The 16,679-nt window shown below is 45.2% G+C and overlaps 1 protein-coding gene and 1 non-coding gene across 7 annotated transcripts in view; both read right to left on the bottom strand.

Annotated features, from left to right (window-relative positions):
- The window catches only part of WHRN (whirlin), a 128,025-nt gene that overhangs the window by 44,158 nt on the left and 67,188 nt on the right, over positions 1 to 16,679 (bottom strand). The window lies entirely within an intron of this gene.
- On the bottom strand, positions 10,315 to 10,475 carry LOC133374041 (U1 spliceosomal RNA). Its single transcript, XR_009759800.1, has one exon. It is a non-coding gene; the product is annotated as a U1 spliceosomal RNA (small nuclear RNA).

Genomic DNA, 16,679 nt, shown 5'->3' with positions numbered 1-16,679 from the left:
AAGGGCTAAAAGTTCTGAGGCCCAGCACAAAAGATCCAAGGCTCTGCCCCCCTGGGCTATGCCTGACAACACCTCTGCCAGAGAGGTTGTAACCAGTGCATGTGCTACTCTGGAAACATCGACCCAAGGGACCAAAAAGAGTGCATCTAGGATGAATTTCAGTGTTTAAACTAGAAATTCAGGTGGAGCGCGGATGCAGGATAGAGCAGTCCAGGGTAAGAGATGCACGAGGAGACTGGGGAAGATCCTTTCATCCCTCTACATGGGCTATTTGGCAACCTGAATCGATGGGTAGATTCTCTGACAGTCGTTTGGAGAGCATCCCAAATGGAAACAAGGATTCCAGCAGGACTGCCGCCATTTCCAAGAGGCGGGGAGGGTTGTGCTTGTTGGAATGTATGAGGTTCAACTCCAACTTGTGGGTTGAGGCTGCAAGGGGTTAAAAATGGTAGCTAGAGAGGAGACCTCTTGGCTGCTAGGCTATACCTATCCCTTTGATCTCCTGCTGTCTCTCCCTTCCTGCTAGACTGATATGCAAAGGATGTTGATCCCAGTTCCTTCCCTCCTTCCCAGTCTTCTTCTTACTCAAGAGGAGAGCAGACATCTTTCCTTTGTCTCTCCCTCTCCTCCAGCATGAGGGCGAGTACTGGGATCAGTGTTCGTTGCTCCAACTTAACTAGCTAGCTAGATATAGAACTCTTTCCTATCAAACATGTACTTCCAGAATAAAGCAGTTCTTTCTTATTTGAAAGCTTAAAGCCTCTGTCTGACTAATTTGCAGGGAAGGTAGAATCTTAGCAAAGATTCAAACACACACACATAAGCTCACTCAAAACTCTCTGTTCCGCTACGCAACTCTGCAGGGTCCTATAGAACATTGGGCCCAGCCTCCTATAGCGCTTAGGCTTGGGGGGGGGCAGTCCAGAACGGCACAGCGGCTGTGTCAATAAAGCCGCTGACCCAGTTTGTGGCTCTCCAGCGGTTCCGCAGGAAGAGCTCGCTGTCTTTTTCTGCGGCCAACGTTCGGGGGCCCTGCTGCCGCTTCGCAATTCAACTTGACCTCGAGCTCAGACTGCAATTAAATGGAGTTCTCCCTCTCCTTTTTTAAAAGCCCACAGCAATTTTGGACAAGCTGACTTTGAGCAAAAAGTCAGGGAAGGTGGGAGAGCGCTTGCCCATTTCGCTTTTCCCAGTTCATGATCATTCAACCTGCTTTTTCACACGCACACCCGAGTGGGTGAAACACCAATTTGGGGAGGGTGATTTTGAGCTGGGAAATGACTGGGGTTGGGGGAGAGAGAGACTAAACAGCTTATCTTATCCAATCCCTAATTCTGTTTGGATGGAATGCCACCCAGGTGGCTTTGGGTAAAACAAAAGCAGTGAAGAATCTCAGACCTCCATGCAACCTGAAGTTGGAGCATGTGGGTTGCAGCCAATGTTAGCCTTACTTAGAGTTGACCTTTCTGAAACTAATGGACACAACTAACTTAGGTTGGTGTATTAATTTCAGTGGGTCTACTCTGAGTATAAGTCTGCATAAGTAGATTGGGAGCGCGCGCACAAACGGAGGCTCCTCAGCTGGGTCTGTGGGTTTGGTTGAGCTTCTGCAGGCGGGGGGGGGGCTGGAGTTGCAGGGACTGTGGTGTCAAAGACAGGGCCCGGGGCACCCTCCAGGTCCGTTCTACTGCTTGACCCCTCCCCAAGTGATTCACCCCAGTCCACATCCTCATCACCTGTCTCGCCCCCGCCAATCCACTCTCACCTGGAGGGGCTCACGACATAACTAGTCTCTATACGGGCACACAGATTACGCACTTGTTGAACGTTGCATGTGAATAACCGTACAAGCGTGCAGCTCAAGAACTCATGTGCACAGGTGCAGAGATTGTACACTCATTGAATGCAATGTGCGAACGCCCCTTGTGTGAAAATGTCAAGAGTGAGCAACCTATTAGGAAACAGTTGTGTTTGGAAGTGTGTGTATCATACATTGGGGGAGGGCCTTTTGAAAATAAAGCAGCCAATATCATCATGCTGTTATATAAATCTATGGCGCAGCTGCATTTGGAATACAGGAATACCCCGCTTTACGGACCTTCATTTTATGTACACTCGTGAGTACAGACATACTCCATACACCACCATTCCCCACTTTACGTATGCGGGCTTCGCACTTACGGACACTTAACGGCATGACGCCGCTGCCATCTAGTGGCAAGTGCCATGCAGTACATGCATCGATAAGTGCTTCACTTTAAGTTCATTTTCTGTTTATGTACTCGCTCTGGATCCATTGCGTACGTTAATTCAGGGTATTCCTGTACTGTGTACAGCTCTGGTTGCCTCACCACAGCCTTGGAAAAGGCTCAGAAAAGGGCAAACAAAATGATCAGAGGGATGGAGCAGTTGAGGAAAGATTACAACATTGGGGCATTTTAGTTTAGAGAAAAGGTGAGTAAGAGAAGTGTATACAATTATGCATGGCATGGAGCAACATATGTTAATTCTTCATTGAGCAAGGAAGTTCTTTCCCCCCACCCCAGTCTTTCCATGCCCATCATTGGATGCCCTCAAATTCCAGCCTTATGATGAGATTGGAAGAAAAACAGCAATGCCCCCTCCTTTTTCTCCATGTTTCATTTCATGCCTTGTGGTACATACAGCGGGGGGGGGGGGAGGAAGAGAAGCAAACGTTCTTTGAGAGGCCTGGCTCTTGGCAGGAGAACAGTGGCCAAAGAAGGAGGAGGAATTTAGTCTAATTCTCATCATTCATTCCGATCACGCTGCTTGGCTTGATGATGATGATTTTTTCCTTGGTTCCAAATTTAGATTTTGGGGGAGGAAGGGAGGATGGATGTAGAGAGCTTGCACATTCCTGCCAAGGGCTCCCAGGCATTGCAATTCCAGCTTCCCTGTTAATATCCCAACAGCTTCCGAATGCTCTTTTGATAATCTCTCGCTCTCTCCCCCATATCAGTAGGCAAGACAATGAGTCAAAAGACCTTTTGCTGTTTTGTCAGGGGCAAGGAGAGAAGTGACAGCCCAAACCTTTCTGCCTCCCCTGCTCTTTTCCTCAGTCAATTGGGCCATAACTCACCTGCCAAAGCCAAGCAAGAGCCAATCTATCACTGCAGGGGACAAGAGGCATGCTGCCCTTTCAAAACAAGCCAAGTTTGGGGGTTGTAGAGCGAGCGAGTGAGAGAGAGACTGAGCTCCCTCCCTCTTTCCTCCCAGCAATGTTATTCCAAAAGATGATTAGACAAATTTATGGAGGAAAAGGCTAGCAATGGCTACTAGCCACAATGGATATCCTCTTCCTCCACTGACGGAGGCAGGATGCTTCCAAATACCAGTTGCTGGAAATGGCAGGAGGGGAGAGTGCTGCTTGCCGGTTTCCCATGGACAACTGGTTGGCCACTGTGAGAACAGGATGCTGGACTAGATGGGCCACTGGCCTGATCCAGCAGCCAGGCTCTTCTGATGTTCTTAATTGTTTTCTCCATCATCTAAACAGGTGTGTGTCTGTGTTGTGTGTGCATTCAAGAGCTAGCAGCCACCAGCCATCAAAGTGCCTTCTCAAAACAGCAACTGACCATCTGTGCCCATCAGGAAAATACTTTTAGCTATATGAAAGCCTGCAGATGTTTCTCTCCTTGCCTGACGCCACACAACAGCATTCCTTTTACAGTCCTAGGTATTAACAGCAAAGCCATTCTCTTTGACTTTGAAACAGACTTGGTCCCAGGCTATGGTCTGAAAGCACCTAAGGCCAGCACCCTGCTGAAGCTAAGCAGGGTCAGGTCTGGTCAGAGCCTGGATGGGAGACCACCTGGGAACCGTATGTAAGCCGCCTTGGGTTTCATGAAAAGAAAGGTGGGGTATAAATGTAATAAATAAATAAATAGCAAAAACAGCACCATCCATCCAAAGAAATCAGCAGACTTTGGGAGAACATAAGAACTAAGAAGAGCCTGCTGGATCAGGCCAAAGGCCCATCTAGTCCATCTTCCTGTTCTCACAATGGTCAACCAGATGCCTTAATGGGAAGCCGGCAAGAAGGACCTAAGCCAGCCTTTCCCAACTAGTGGGCCACCAGGTGTTGCTGGACCACAACTCCCATCAGCCTCAGCCAGCATTGCCAATGGTCAGGAAAGATGGGAATTGTGGTCCAACAACGTCTGGTGGCCCACTAGTTGGGAAAGGCTGACCTAAGCACAGGAGCACTCTCCCCTCCTGCAGTTTCCAGCATGTGGAATTCTGGTATGAATACACAAAGGGGTAGTGGGAACCAGGGGTGTAGACATCCACAGATTTGGGGGGGGGGCTTAGACCCCTTCCTTTTTTGGGAACAGGGTCCCAGCAGGGTCCCTATTTCTCCAGCATCCTACAAGCCAATCAGCATGAAAGGAGAATGTGTTAACCACTGGAAAAAGTCTTCTATCATGCTTCCTTGTCCTTTCCTGCTGATTGGAACCAATCAAAGTGAGAGGAGGTAAGTCAGCCTCTGAGAAGACTCTTCTCAGCAGCTAACACTCTCCCCTTTCATGCTTATTTGCTCATAGGGACGTCTGTTGTTGTGGGAGAAGGCATTTACAAGGATCTCACTCTCAAGCCAGCAGCAAAAAAAAAAAGAATGATTGAGGGTGTGGCTGTGAAGGGACCTTGCACTTCTGAATTTGCCACCACATTACTGGTGCGAACTAAAAATAGTCCAGTCAGGACTGCACATGTTAAGCTGTCACAGAAATGCTAACTATGTATATGAGAGATATTTATGGACTGCTTTGAGGTTATGGATTTATATATGAAGATTCAGAAAAATAAAAATGAGCAAATTAGCAAACATTTTTCTCTCTGTTTCTCTGTCAATGAACAGCACATGTTCTTCACTGTAGTAGAAGGCTTCCTGGGGCATTGGAGGCAATTGTGGTACTAGTCAGTGGGGATGGTAGAGAAATTAGAATCAGTTTGCATTTAAAGGTGAACATATCTAATCTGTCCTTTCCGGAACAATACAAGAACCAAAACGCACACATCCTTCTAAATTTGCACTTCTCTGAATTTTGCAATGTGGTGCTCCAGCCAAGCAATGTGTACCAAAAAAATAAAATAAAATCGTGAAATGTGCATAAAATGCAGATATATGTGAAAATAATAGGCAAAATGCATTTTATTAGGCAATATTGCATACCAACATGTGTCTATTAGGATAAAGTCACACCAAAATGCTGGCAAATTTTCATGAGGACTTAAAAAAATAATAATCACAAACTGATGTGGGAAGGTGGAGAACTGAACTTTAGACTAGAGAAAAAAAAAACCATAATTGAGAGATTTGTCCATCCCAACTAATCAGTAATTCTATTATTTGCTATCATTCTTTTTCCAATATGGAGTTGTTCTCCTGCAGCCCTCTGTTTTGGGACTCCACTACATTCTGTTCATATTCTCATTCCTTTGCTGGTCTTGGACCAAAATAAATTTATTTATTTATATTCTCATTCCTTCACCCTCTCTTGGCTTGTTATAAATAACGACCTTGCTCTAAAAACATCTCTGTTTTAGCCGCAGCATCAAAAGAAAGGGACATGAACCACCATATATCTTATTTAACACTTTGATTTTTGAGCTGAACGATCTGTTACTTTAAATAACTCTGCTCTTTAAGGATTAGATGGGCTTGGTGGGCTCTTGTTGCTGTTTTGCTTTCAATGCCCCACAAAGCCTATTAAGAGAAATCCCATTCAGCTTCAGTCTTTGTTTCACCTCATTCTTCTTTGCCTCTACACAAGATTGCGAAGGTCACCAGTGGATTCTTCTGACTGTGAGCCACATCAGCCTGCCAAGTAGCTTGAAAAGGTCATTCAGCCTGCCATGCTATACTCATTTCCCTGTGATGGAACCTACTGATCTTAATGAGACTTACTTCTGAGTAGATTTGCACAGGATCACTGGTATAGCACAGTGGAGAGGACAGCCTGGCTGGGAATCCAGAGTCTGAGAGTTCAAATCCCTGCTCGTGTCTCCTGGGTGTCAAGGGCCAGCTAAAGATCACCCCCACAGGGAGTGGCTCAGGGGTTATGTGCCCTGCCAAATGTGCAGCCATGGGCAAGCTGCATAGTCCCAAGGAGACCAGTTGCCCACAGCTGGCAGTTGTGGACAAGGAAGGGGCTGGCTTGTGCATCTGTGGCAAGCTGAGCAGGCCCTAACCAGCTGGGGAGGACTAGCCTCAGAGGGAGGCAATGGTCAACCCCCTCTGCATACCGCTTACCATGAAATCCCTATTCATAGGGTTGCCATATGTTGGGATCGACTTGAAGGCAGTCCATTTCCATTTTTCACAGTGGCCATTGGCAATTATTTACAACGTGAAGACCCGCCATTGGCCTTTACACATTGGTTAAGAACATCAGAAGATACCTGCTGGATCAGGCCCATCTGGTCAACTATGTTGTTCTCCCAGTGGCCAACCAGATGACTATGGGAAGCCCAAATGGTTCAGAAAAGGGAAAACCAGAATGCTCAAGGGGATTGAGCAACTCCCTTAGAAGGAAAGGCTGAAGCATTTGTGAATTTTTAGTTTAGGGACAAAGTGGATAAGAGGTGACATGACAGAAGTGTATAAAATTATGCATGGCACAGAGAAAGTGTATAGAGAAAAGCTTTTTCCTCTCTCTGATAACAATAGAACTCTTGGACATCCAATGAAGCTGAATGTTGGGAGATTCAGGACAGACAGAAGAAAGCAATTCTTCATGCAGCACAAAGTTAAACAATGGAATTTGCTTCCTATGAGGCAGTGATGGCCACCAAATTGGATGGCTTTACAAAAATGTTTAGACAAATCCATGGAGGATAAGGCTATCAATGGCTACTAACCCAGATGGCTGCCACCACGGTCAGAGCAGTATGCTTCTGAAAACCAGTTGCTGAAAACCACAGGAAGGGAGAGTGCTCAGGGCTTCTCACAAGCATCTGGTTGGCCACTGGGAGAACAGGATGCTGGACTAGATGGGCCACTGGCCTGATCCAGAAGGCTCTTCTGATGTTCTTAGGACCTGAATGCAACAGCGACTCTCCCCATTTGTAATTCCCAGCAATTGATATTCAGAACATCCTGCCTCTGAGACTGGAGGGAAAACATATCCATTGTTACTAGTAGCCATGGATAGCTTTTTCCTCTATAAATTCATCTAATCCTCGTTTAAAGGCATCCAAGTTGGTGCCCATTGCTACCTCTTGAAGTGAATTCCAGCCTTTGCCAGTCAGTGTAGACCAGGGATAGTACCCTCCAGATGTTGTTGCACTACAACTCCTAAGAGCCAGTGGTCAGGGATTGAGGCTACTTCTGGTGTAGACAATACTGAACTAAGAACATCAGAAGAGCCTGCTGGATCAGGCCAGTGGCCCATCTAGTCCAGCATCCTGTTCTCACAGTGGCCAACCAGGTGCCTGGGGGAAGCCCGCAAGCAGGACCTGAGCGCAAGAACACGCTCTGCCTCCTTCCAGTCTACAGGGGAATCTACCTAATTCACACTGGCCAAAACACTAGATGGATCAGTGTGCTGACCTTGGTATAAGGCAGCTTCCCATGTTTCTATATTACACCTATTTTATCGACTCCTCTGGCATGCAGCAGGAAGTTGTATTCACACAGCTGCATATAAGGATCTTTGGATGATCAGCGCTTGGAACTCATAGTTGGCCCCGAGATGGAGAATGCAGAACAAATTTAGAAGAGCATTCCACACTGAGAAACACTGCTATAGCAGCATTGCTTCCTTAGAAAAGCTGCAGCATAGATTTCGTTTTGCAATCTGTGGTTGAATTGTCCAAAATTGGGGAGGGGGAGTATTTTCAGCGCTTTGAGGCATAGAATAAAAACACAATTGCTATTGGCAACCAGCAACACACACCTTTGAAGGACCACATCAGTTCATCGAAACAGTTCATGGCCACCAGAAAATTTCACAACTGCATTTTGCAAGACGGATCTCCTGTGAACGTTGATGGCACTGGGCCATAATGCAGCTGTGTATACTGAGTGCTGAAAATCCCATCAGGATTGACTGCCGAGGTCAGAGACTCCCATAGTGCAGGTTTCCAAGGGGCAGAGCAATATCTTTCCACCAGCACCACTTTCTGAAGGCATCCAGACAGACAGGAGCGGAACCACCGCAAAGCATTGCTGCCCACCCCGCAATCAAGGTAGGATCCTCTCCAGGAGGATACCATGCTCTATGATATTGAAAGCTGCTGAGAAATCAAGAAGAATCAACAAGGCCACCCTCTGCTTCTCTCTCTCCCAACAGAGGTCATTGTACAGGATGACCAAGCCGGTTTCTGTGCCAAAAGTGGGCCTAAGTCCCAATGGGAAAGAATCAAGAAAAACAATTTCATTCAAGAGTGCCAGCTCCAGACCTGCTCCAGAACCTTGCTCAGGAAGGGAATGCTCCATCTATATGTATAAATGAGCATATGCAAATTTCATGGAAATCTGTGCCCTCTTTTTCAGTGATGAGTAAGTAATCATCCTATGGTTTCTTTTAAGAGAAATCAGCTAGGTAATAAGTAATGATTAGAACAGGTGGAAAAATTAAAATCCATTGGCATTTCTTCCTATATAATAAAAATGTAAGACCTCACCCTGTCACGCCATCACGCTGTCATGCCATCATGTGGTGTGATGTTGGGAGTGGGACAAGATGGCACAGATGCGGAGTGAGTGAGTGGGCTGCCTGGCTGCGGTGCCAGAGGCCATGCTGGAACAGGCCACGCCAGTTGAAGGAGTAATGATGACAGAGAAGGCTGTGCAGGCAGCGGCCCCATAGGCCGGCGCAGTGGCAGCAGAAGCCCCCCAGGCCTCCACGGTGGCAATGGAAGAAGCTGCAGCATAGGAGGTGGAGGAGGAGGCCGTGCAGGCCGCAGCAGCAGTGATGGAAGAGGCCCCACCAGCGACAATGGAGGAGGCCGTGCAGGCGGCAGTGGTGGAGGCCCCTCAGGCTGCGGCGTTGGAGTAGGAGGCTGCAGTGGCAGCAGAGGGGGTGGCACTGTCAGAGGAGGCCGCATAGTCAGCAACGGAGGAAGCCGCTGAGGCGTCAGCTAAGCATGTTGCAGAGGGTGGGAGGGCTGTGGCCTGGATGGGGAGGGTAGTGGTGGCGGTGGCAGCAGCGGCCCAACAGTCAAGGCAAGTGGTGAGGGGAGTGTGGGTGCCTGTGGTCAGGGGAGCAAGGGGTGTGTGTGAGACAGAGAGAAAGAGAGGGAGAGTCTGTCTGTTTGTTTGGGGGTGCCTGGGGTATGTGTCTGTGTGTTTGGGGGTAGGGAGTTGGCAAATTAAGGAAGCAGGGGGGCTCTGCCCCTCCCAGTCTACAGGGAAATCTACCTAATTCACACTGTCCAAAACAATACATGAGCGGAAGCGTAGAAAGAAAGTTAAAACAGAAAGCGCCTGCCGAAACTCTGTTGGTACAGCATTCCAGAGAACCGGGCCAACGACACTGAAGGCTTGATTTCATGTCGATGTTAAATGAGCCCTGCCAACTCAGGGGATGAGCAATGAAAGGGGCTCCTGTTCTTGCAACTTACCTTTGCCCAAGATTCCTTTCCAGGGAAAACTGAATTGGGGAAGTGGGGAGATGATAAAACTAAGCAAGACCTGCTTTCCCACTTTTGCAACCCCATTTGAGAGACTGATTTCTCAAGGAGCTATCCAAGGTGCTGAAACTTTTCAGCACCCCGGATAGCTCCTTGAAAGTTTGGACTATAACTCAGAGTGGATTCCACTGGTCCAGTAACCATCAGTGTAAATAAACAAAGGACTATTAATTCACTTCACCGATGGGGGACTTGCACATGTCATTGCTCACTTAGGGCTGCCTCCCTATGCTTAAGTTAACAGGGACACTGTTGTACATGCTGAATCTCCATATGCACATTGCAGCTCCCATGGAGCTCTGAATCTGTCAGGAGTCTGATTCTGTGTCCAGTCTCTGTTTGTTGGTCCTCATTCAACCCACTGCTGCATCCAGGTTCAGAACAGTTATGGCCTCTCCTGATTCAGATGCAACAGAAGCTGGGTGTCATCAGCAACTGACGACACCACATCCCAAATCACCTAATGATGGCTCCCAAGGGTTCATATAGGTATTAACTACCACTAGGGGCAAAAAAGTGCCCTGCAGCCCTCCACAGTACAATTATCAGAGGGCAGAACATAATCCCCCAGTGCTATTCTTTGAACCTGGCCCTCTAAGTAGGAGTGGAATTACTCTCAAAGAGTGCACCAACTCCCAACTCATGGAGATGGTCCAGGAGGATGCTGTAGGTCAACAATATCAAAAGCCACAAATTATGCAGTTGAGTTTCCCACATTCTGGGAAATCACAGGGGTCAGCACACCCGGAGTGCAATGGATGAGCCTCACCCTGGGAAAACCACCTTCATGATCAAGGTATCTCCCCTGCCAGACTTCAAGATCTAAGTGTTTGCAATTTCCCCCTTGACAAATTGGGTTCAAGACCTGCTCTTGCAGTGGGAGATCAAGCCAAAACAACAGGGTCGCACTCCCTCATCTCTTCCCTGAAGAAGGTGATTCATCAGGGCAGGTAAAGTAGTTTCTGTTTCAAAATTGGGCCTGATCCCAGTCTGGGATGGGCTGCTTCTCAATCCCACCTTGTTCTGTGGTCCTGGCTTGATCCTCAAGTCCTGCCTCATGGCTTGTCCTTCATCCTGACTTGTTCTTTATCCTGACTCCTGGCTTGTACCTCAAGCCCACCTCTTGGCTTGTTCTTCAGTCCTGATTTGGTTCCTTGGTCATGACTCCTGGCTTTCTCTCACAGCTCCTTGTTCCTGTCTCATCTCAGAATGCTCAGAATGGAAGAGCTCTGACCAGATCAAAGCCATTATGTAAAAGAAAAAAAAGCTAGAGAGACAAGAGACAGAGACAGGCACAAAGACAAACTTCGCACAGTTGTCATCTCTGTTCACTAATGGCTTTAATACCAGGTTGCTAATGGCTAGGAAGTCCCAAGAGAAGGGTCCACAAAGAGTTCCTCCGCATCCCTCTCTCCCTTTCCCCCAACACATTGATGACTGGCACAGCTTGAATCAAATGGGTAATGATCGGATCTCTCCAGGGCCCCTTCAAATGAACAAGCAATCCATTTTGGACCACTTTGCCACTGCTTCTAAAACAAGGCACATCCGATAGCTATTTTTCACAGCAGCACTAAAATGAGGGAGGTTGTGGAAAGGAAGAAAGAATTTTATTGCAATGGTGATTTTTTTTTCCTGTCCCAAGTATTGCATTTTCATGCATATGAGGTTTGTTGGCTTGTTTATCAGCTCTAGCCAAAATGGATCAGGGCACTTTTTTCCCCCCTGAGAAAATTGCTGAGATTTTCTCTTTGGTTTCCCCTCACCCCTCAAGAAAATGAAGGCCACTTTGCAGCATTTTCTCTACCATTGTGGGGTGGCAGGTGCCGTTTTGTCTCCCCCCACCACACACACGCTCATAATACCCTGGAATGATGGACAGTAGGTATGAGGGGTTGCGGAGGATGCAAATTGTGGCCAGGCTGGATAATTTCTTTTCCCTACAATGAAATTTGCTGAAATACTCCCCCTAATTTCTCTCCACGCAGACAGGGTGGAGGATTTTGAGATGCAAGATTTTGAGATTCCCACAGGAGGCAGAGATGGCCACCAACTTGGATGGCTTTAAAGGAGATTAGAGAAATCCATGGAGAAGAAGGCCATCAATGGCTACTAGCCAGGATGGCTATGCTTTCCTCCCCACTGTCAGAAGCAATGTGCCTCTGAAATCCGGTTGCCGGGAATCACAACCAGGGAGAAGTTTTCCCAGAAGCATCTGGCTGGCACATGTGAGCACAGGATGCTGGACTAGATGGGCCTTTATAGCCTGATCCAGCACCCAGGGTCTTGTTATGTTCTTATGTCATTTGTACACAGCTCAAATATAGAGAGTTTTAATTTCATCATGGTCCAACATTGGGAGACTTGGTGTCCTCATTAGATTTGGCCCACTGGCTGCTGGAACTGCTATCACCTGACCCACATAGCTCCTGATTCAAGCCCCTGCAGCTTATGAGATAAAGAATTGCATGTGCCTTAAAGACCCAGACCGTGATTGGAGATGGAGCGCAGGGGCAGATGTTGATGCATCCCTGAGTCGTTTGTCACTTCCGGCTCACGGATGGATAGCCAACACTTTCACACCTGCTGTTAATGCTGCCTATTCCCAAAATAGGCTCAGCACCTTGGAAAGCTCTTTGAAACGTCAGACTAAAACCCAGAGTGGATTCACTGGTCCACTGAAATTGGAGCCACCAGTCTCAACACAGGATAAAATGAACTCGGAACAGATTCGCACATGGATAAAAATCACTGGGTTAAACAGGAAAAGAATGCAATGGAGGGTGGCACAAAAGATCTGGGAGTAGATCCAGGCAATATCCGGTAGGCCGCAGGTTCCTCATCTCTTCTTTAGCACCAATGCAAAGTCCATGCAAGAACGGTGTGTCCAAATGGTTTCCTGGTTTGATGAGGTTGTGTGGGGGGGAGGGAATGTCTACAGTGACCTTGTGGAGAGGCTGCTTTACCACAATTGCAGTAAATGGCTAGACCAGGGGTTCCCAAAACTGTGGTCCAGGGACCACCACTGGCCCACAGGCTTTTTTTCAGGTGGTCCGTGGAAAGTCTGTAGATTTGTGGTTGAAGATGAGAAATGGCACACCCACCAAACTACTCATATTGATTTTTAATTATATGTTATAGCTTTTTTATTTCTTATACTGTACTTTACTATATTACAATTTGAAGTCTATGGAATTACAATGGCTCCCATGGGCAGAAAAATAATAATTCAGTGCTCTGCCAAGACCCTAAACAATTTGCAAGTGGTCCACAGGGAAAAAAGTTTGGGAAACACTGAGCTGGACACTACTGAATTGAATGAACTTATTCTGACATCGTAGAGGAAATTGGACCAATTCTTGTTTTGAATCATGTCCATTTGAAAGGTACAGCACCTCAAACAGCATGGCATGGAACAAACGGATACCCTGGCAAACCTAGATCAGGCCTCTTGCTATACAGGATGGATTCTAACTTGCATCTGTAGGTGCATTGATATCAAAAATCTTGCTTAGCTGAATGGTTTTACAGCGTGTATATGGACTGTTGTTAAGGATCGGGTGTACGTAATCTTCCTGAAATGATCTCTGACTGGTTAGGAACTGATCTCCCGTTTTTGGAAAAATCTCTCGACAGCATCAATTAAACACACACACTCTCTGGTAGCAGAAGCCCTAATATACAAAGCAACCCATTCCTGGGTTGTTTGCCTAGCCAACAGAAACAGCACATCCTCAATCTCATGGAGGCAGCACGTGGAAGGAGAAAAATAAAAAATCACAGGGATTAGACTAGGAGGATCATCTCTAATTATCTCCTCCTTTCTGAAATGGAGATGAAAGGACAGATGGAGTGATAATTATACTTATTATGGTCAGCCAAAGGCATAAAAGAGCTTGTTTGCAGAAGGCTGTGCTTGTAATGTGCCTGCAGTTATCATTTTATGTTTCTTACTTGAGCATAATGGTGCCTGCATCAAATGGGTTGGCATTTTATAGGAGGAGGAGGATCTGGGTGAACTGGAAAGAAAACCAGCAGCAGTACTTCCGGGAAGGGTGACTTCGCTTGTGCCTGCTTTTGGGACGGGCTCCCGCCTCAAAAGAAGCTTATTCAGATATAAATCAGTCAGAACATTTTTCTTTGACTGATGAAATTTCTCCCGGGCAGGGAGAAACGTAGAGATCAACCTCAAAAGCCTGTTTTTGTTGGGAGGACTGGATTTCATTAATTTATGAGATAAGGTCCAGCCAACAATGCCGGACGGACTTCCGAACAAGCTCTATCTGTTTAAGCGATACGTTTATCTTTTCTTTAAAGAGAGAACGGACTAACAGGCAAGCACCCTTCTTTCTATTATTTTTCTTGCTTGGTTTAAATTGTTGCAGCAAAAGGAGATTTGTCAGATTGATTGGCTTTGGACAACTTCTGGGTGAGATATAACTCTTCTCTGTTATTCACGAAATTAACAGCTTATCTCTGTTTCTGTCGCAAAAAGCTGTCCTGGAAGTGCATTCTAAAGATATAAACAGAAGAGGGATTTCTATTCCTGATTTCTATTCCGAGGAATATTATATTGTCTGGGACTATTCTCTTTTTGGTCTATTTTATTTTGACGAATCTGCTTGTTCACGACGCCACTAACTGTTTTCATGCTGGGAACTAAATTTGTTTTGCATTCTTGAACATAGAGAGATAAGGCAGGCTGCTCTGTTTATACTGTGATGTCATCAAGCCTGGAATACTAACCCAATTGTTGCTGAAATAAGAAGTGGTTCTTCTTTATTTTTGTTTTGCTTTGTTTTCGTGGTTTTAAAAATGGCAATCAAGAAAGTGGCTGAGAATCTGGAAGTAACTATGTTTCAGAAAATAATGGATGAGATTGAGATAACGAAACAAACCCTGCGACAGGGTAGTAAGGAGCTGAAAATTGAACTGAGCAAAATGACGCAGGAGCTTAAAGAAATAGGGGATCCTGTGAGAGAGGAGAATGAGATCAGAGATGAGAAAAGAAAAAATAAAGGGAAGATACAAGCCCTGGAGATTGGAACAAATGTGGAATTGGAAAAAGATCTGGAGTTTATGGATTTTAGAAATAAAATCTACTGTTTGGAATTTAACGTTATCTCTGAAGAAATTAATGAAGATATTAGAGATAAAGTTATCAATGGCTTGGATAATCTTTTGGACTGGAATGACGTGATGGAGTTTGATATAGAGAAAATCTATGGAATTAACTGCAGCCATGTGACAATGGAAAAACTCTCAAGAGATGAGCCAGTGCATTTTGTAAAAAAGAAGAACAGAGATATGACTTTACAACAGTATTTCAGCAACTTATTCAGAATGGATGGCAAGAAAATATTTGGGATAGAGGAAATTCCCATCAGACTCTTATTATATGACTATGGCTACGACAGCAAGATTATTATGGAATACTGATAATGGAAGATTGGACACTGAAATTACTGGACTTAACAGGACTATTGGAGATGGAAGATGGAACTAATAGGGATAATGGAATAATGGCTATTGAAATTATTGAACCTAACAGATTTTGATGAGATGGATTAATCGATATGTTTATTTGGACTATGGTTATGACACATCACACTATGTGACGTCATGATGGTTATGACAATAAGATTATTATAATTATGAATGAGATGGATTAATCGACATGTTTATTTGGAGAAAAATTGATAGATATATTTCTTAAAGAATTGAAACCTCTCTTTGACTTTTTGTGGAAAGAATAAAGTAATGTTTATGAGATTTGATGATTAATTAAGATAACTACTGGAGGAAAGTGATTTTATAATATGATTTAAGAGACAGGATTGTTATATATTGTAGACCTATAACTGATTTGATCTGTGACAAATGGGAAGTCAATATTTTATTTTATTTTGTTTAATTATTTTTGTTTTGTTTTGTTTTTTGTCTTTGAATGTATTATGATTTTGTTTTGTATGTTTTATGAAAATTTGAATAAAAATTATTGTAAAAAAAAAGAAAGAAAACCAGCAATTTCCTCCCAGACGGCTGAGGGAGTATGGAGGTCAGATAGCCCACTGATAGGCAATAAACAGAATATAGTCCCTGGGTAAGGAATAAACCTACCCATCCCTCCCAACTCCTTTCAATCAATTTTGGGATTATGAGCAATAGGATGGCAGGATATAAACAGGTTTGATTTCAAGGCAGCAGTTGTAAGATCCAGCAAAGTTATACCCTAAGGGTCCTTGTGAAGACACACCAGACTTCTGCTTCCATCAGATGAAAATCAATATGATAAATATCAAGATAAAGTAGATGGAACTGAGGCCACATTCTGGCCATACATTTATTTCACTATTATTCCACTTTAGACGGTCATGGCGTCCCCCAAAGAATCCTGGGAAGTGTAGCTTGTGATGGGTCATGAGAGTTGTAAGGAGACCTCTAATTTCCCTCATAGAGGCACAATTCCCAGAATTCTCTGGGAAGAGGGGCTGACTGTTAAACCACTCTGACAACTGTAGCTCTGTGGAGAGAGAGACACCTCACCGTGGAAGGCATTCCACAAAAGAGTAAGGAAAACAGAGATGAACTGTGAAGGAATCAAAAATTGTGGCCAACTGGAAAATGCTCAGCGTTTTGTATAAAACGCAGCCCGCGATAAAGAAAGCACACACACACACCACCACACACCTGTGCTAAACTACTGAAAATGTACAGAAAGGCTCATTCAAATTGCACGGATGTGGCCAGTGTTCCATGCATCACAATTTATGTGCAATACCTTGCCAAACAGACTGGTAATGGCCATCGGGTTTGTCTCCATGCCACTGCCAAACATATCTGCCAGCAGTTTGCAAGTGTGCAGCCGCCAATCCCTGCAGCAGGACTGTTGTGTATGATTTATGTTTTCCTTATTGATTTTTTTTTAAAAAAATTCTATCCTGCCTATTTCTCCAAAGAGACTCAAGGTTGTTAACAGGGTCAAAATAAAGCAAACACAATCCGTTAACCTCCCCCCATAT

This window comes from Rhineura floridana, chromosome 20 (genome assembly GCF_030035675.1).
Source record: "Rhineura floridana isolate rRhiFlo1 chromosome 20, rRhiFlo1.hap2, whole genome shotgun sequence".
Taxonomy (NCBI): Eukaryota; Metazoa; Chordata; class Lepidosauria; order Squamata; family Rhineuridae; genus Rhineura; species Rhineura floridana.
The sequence above is the reverse complement of the archived record's forward strand: the minus strand, read 5'-3'. Positions and strand labels throughout refer to the sequence as shown.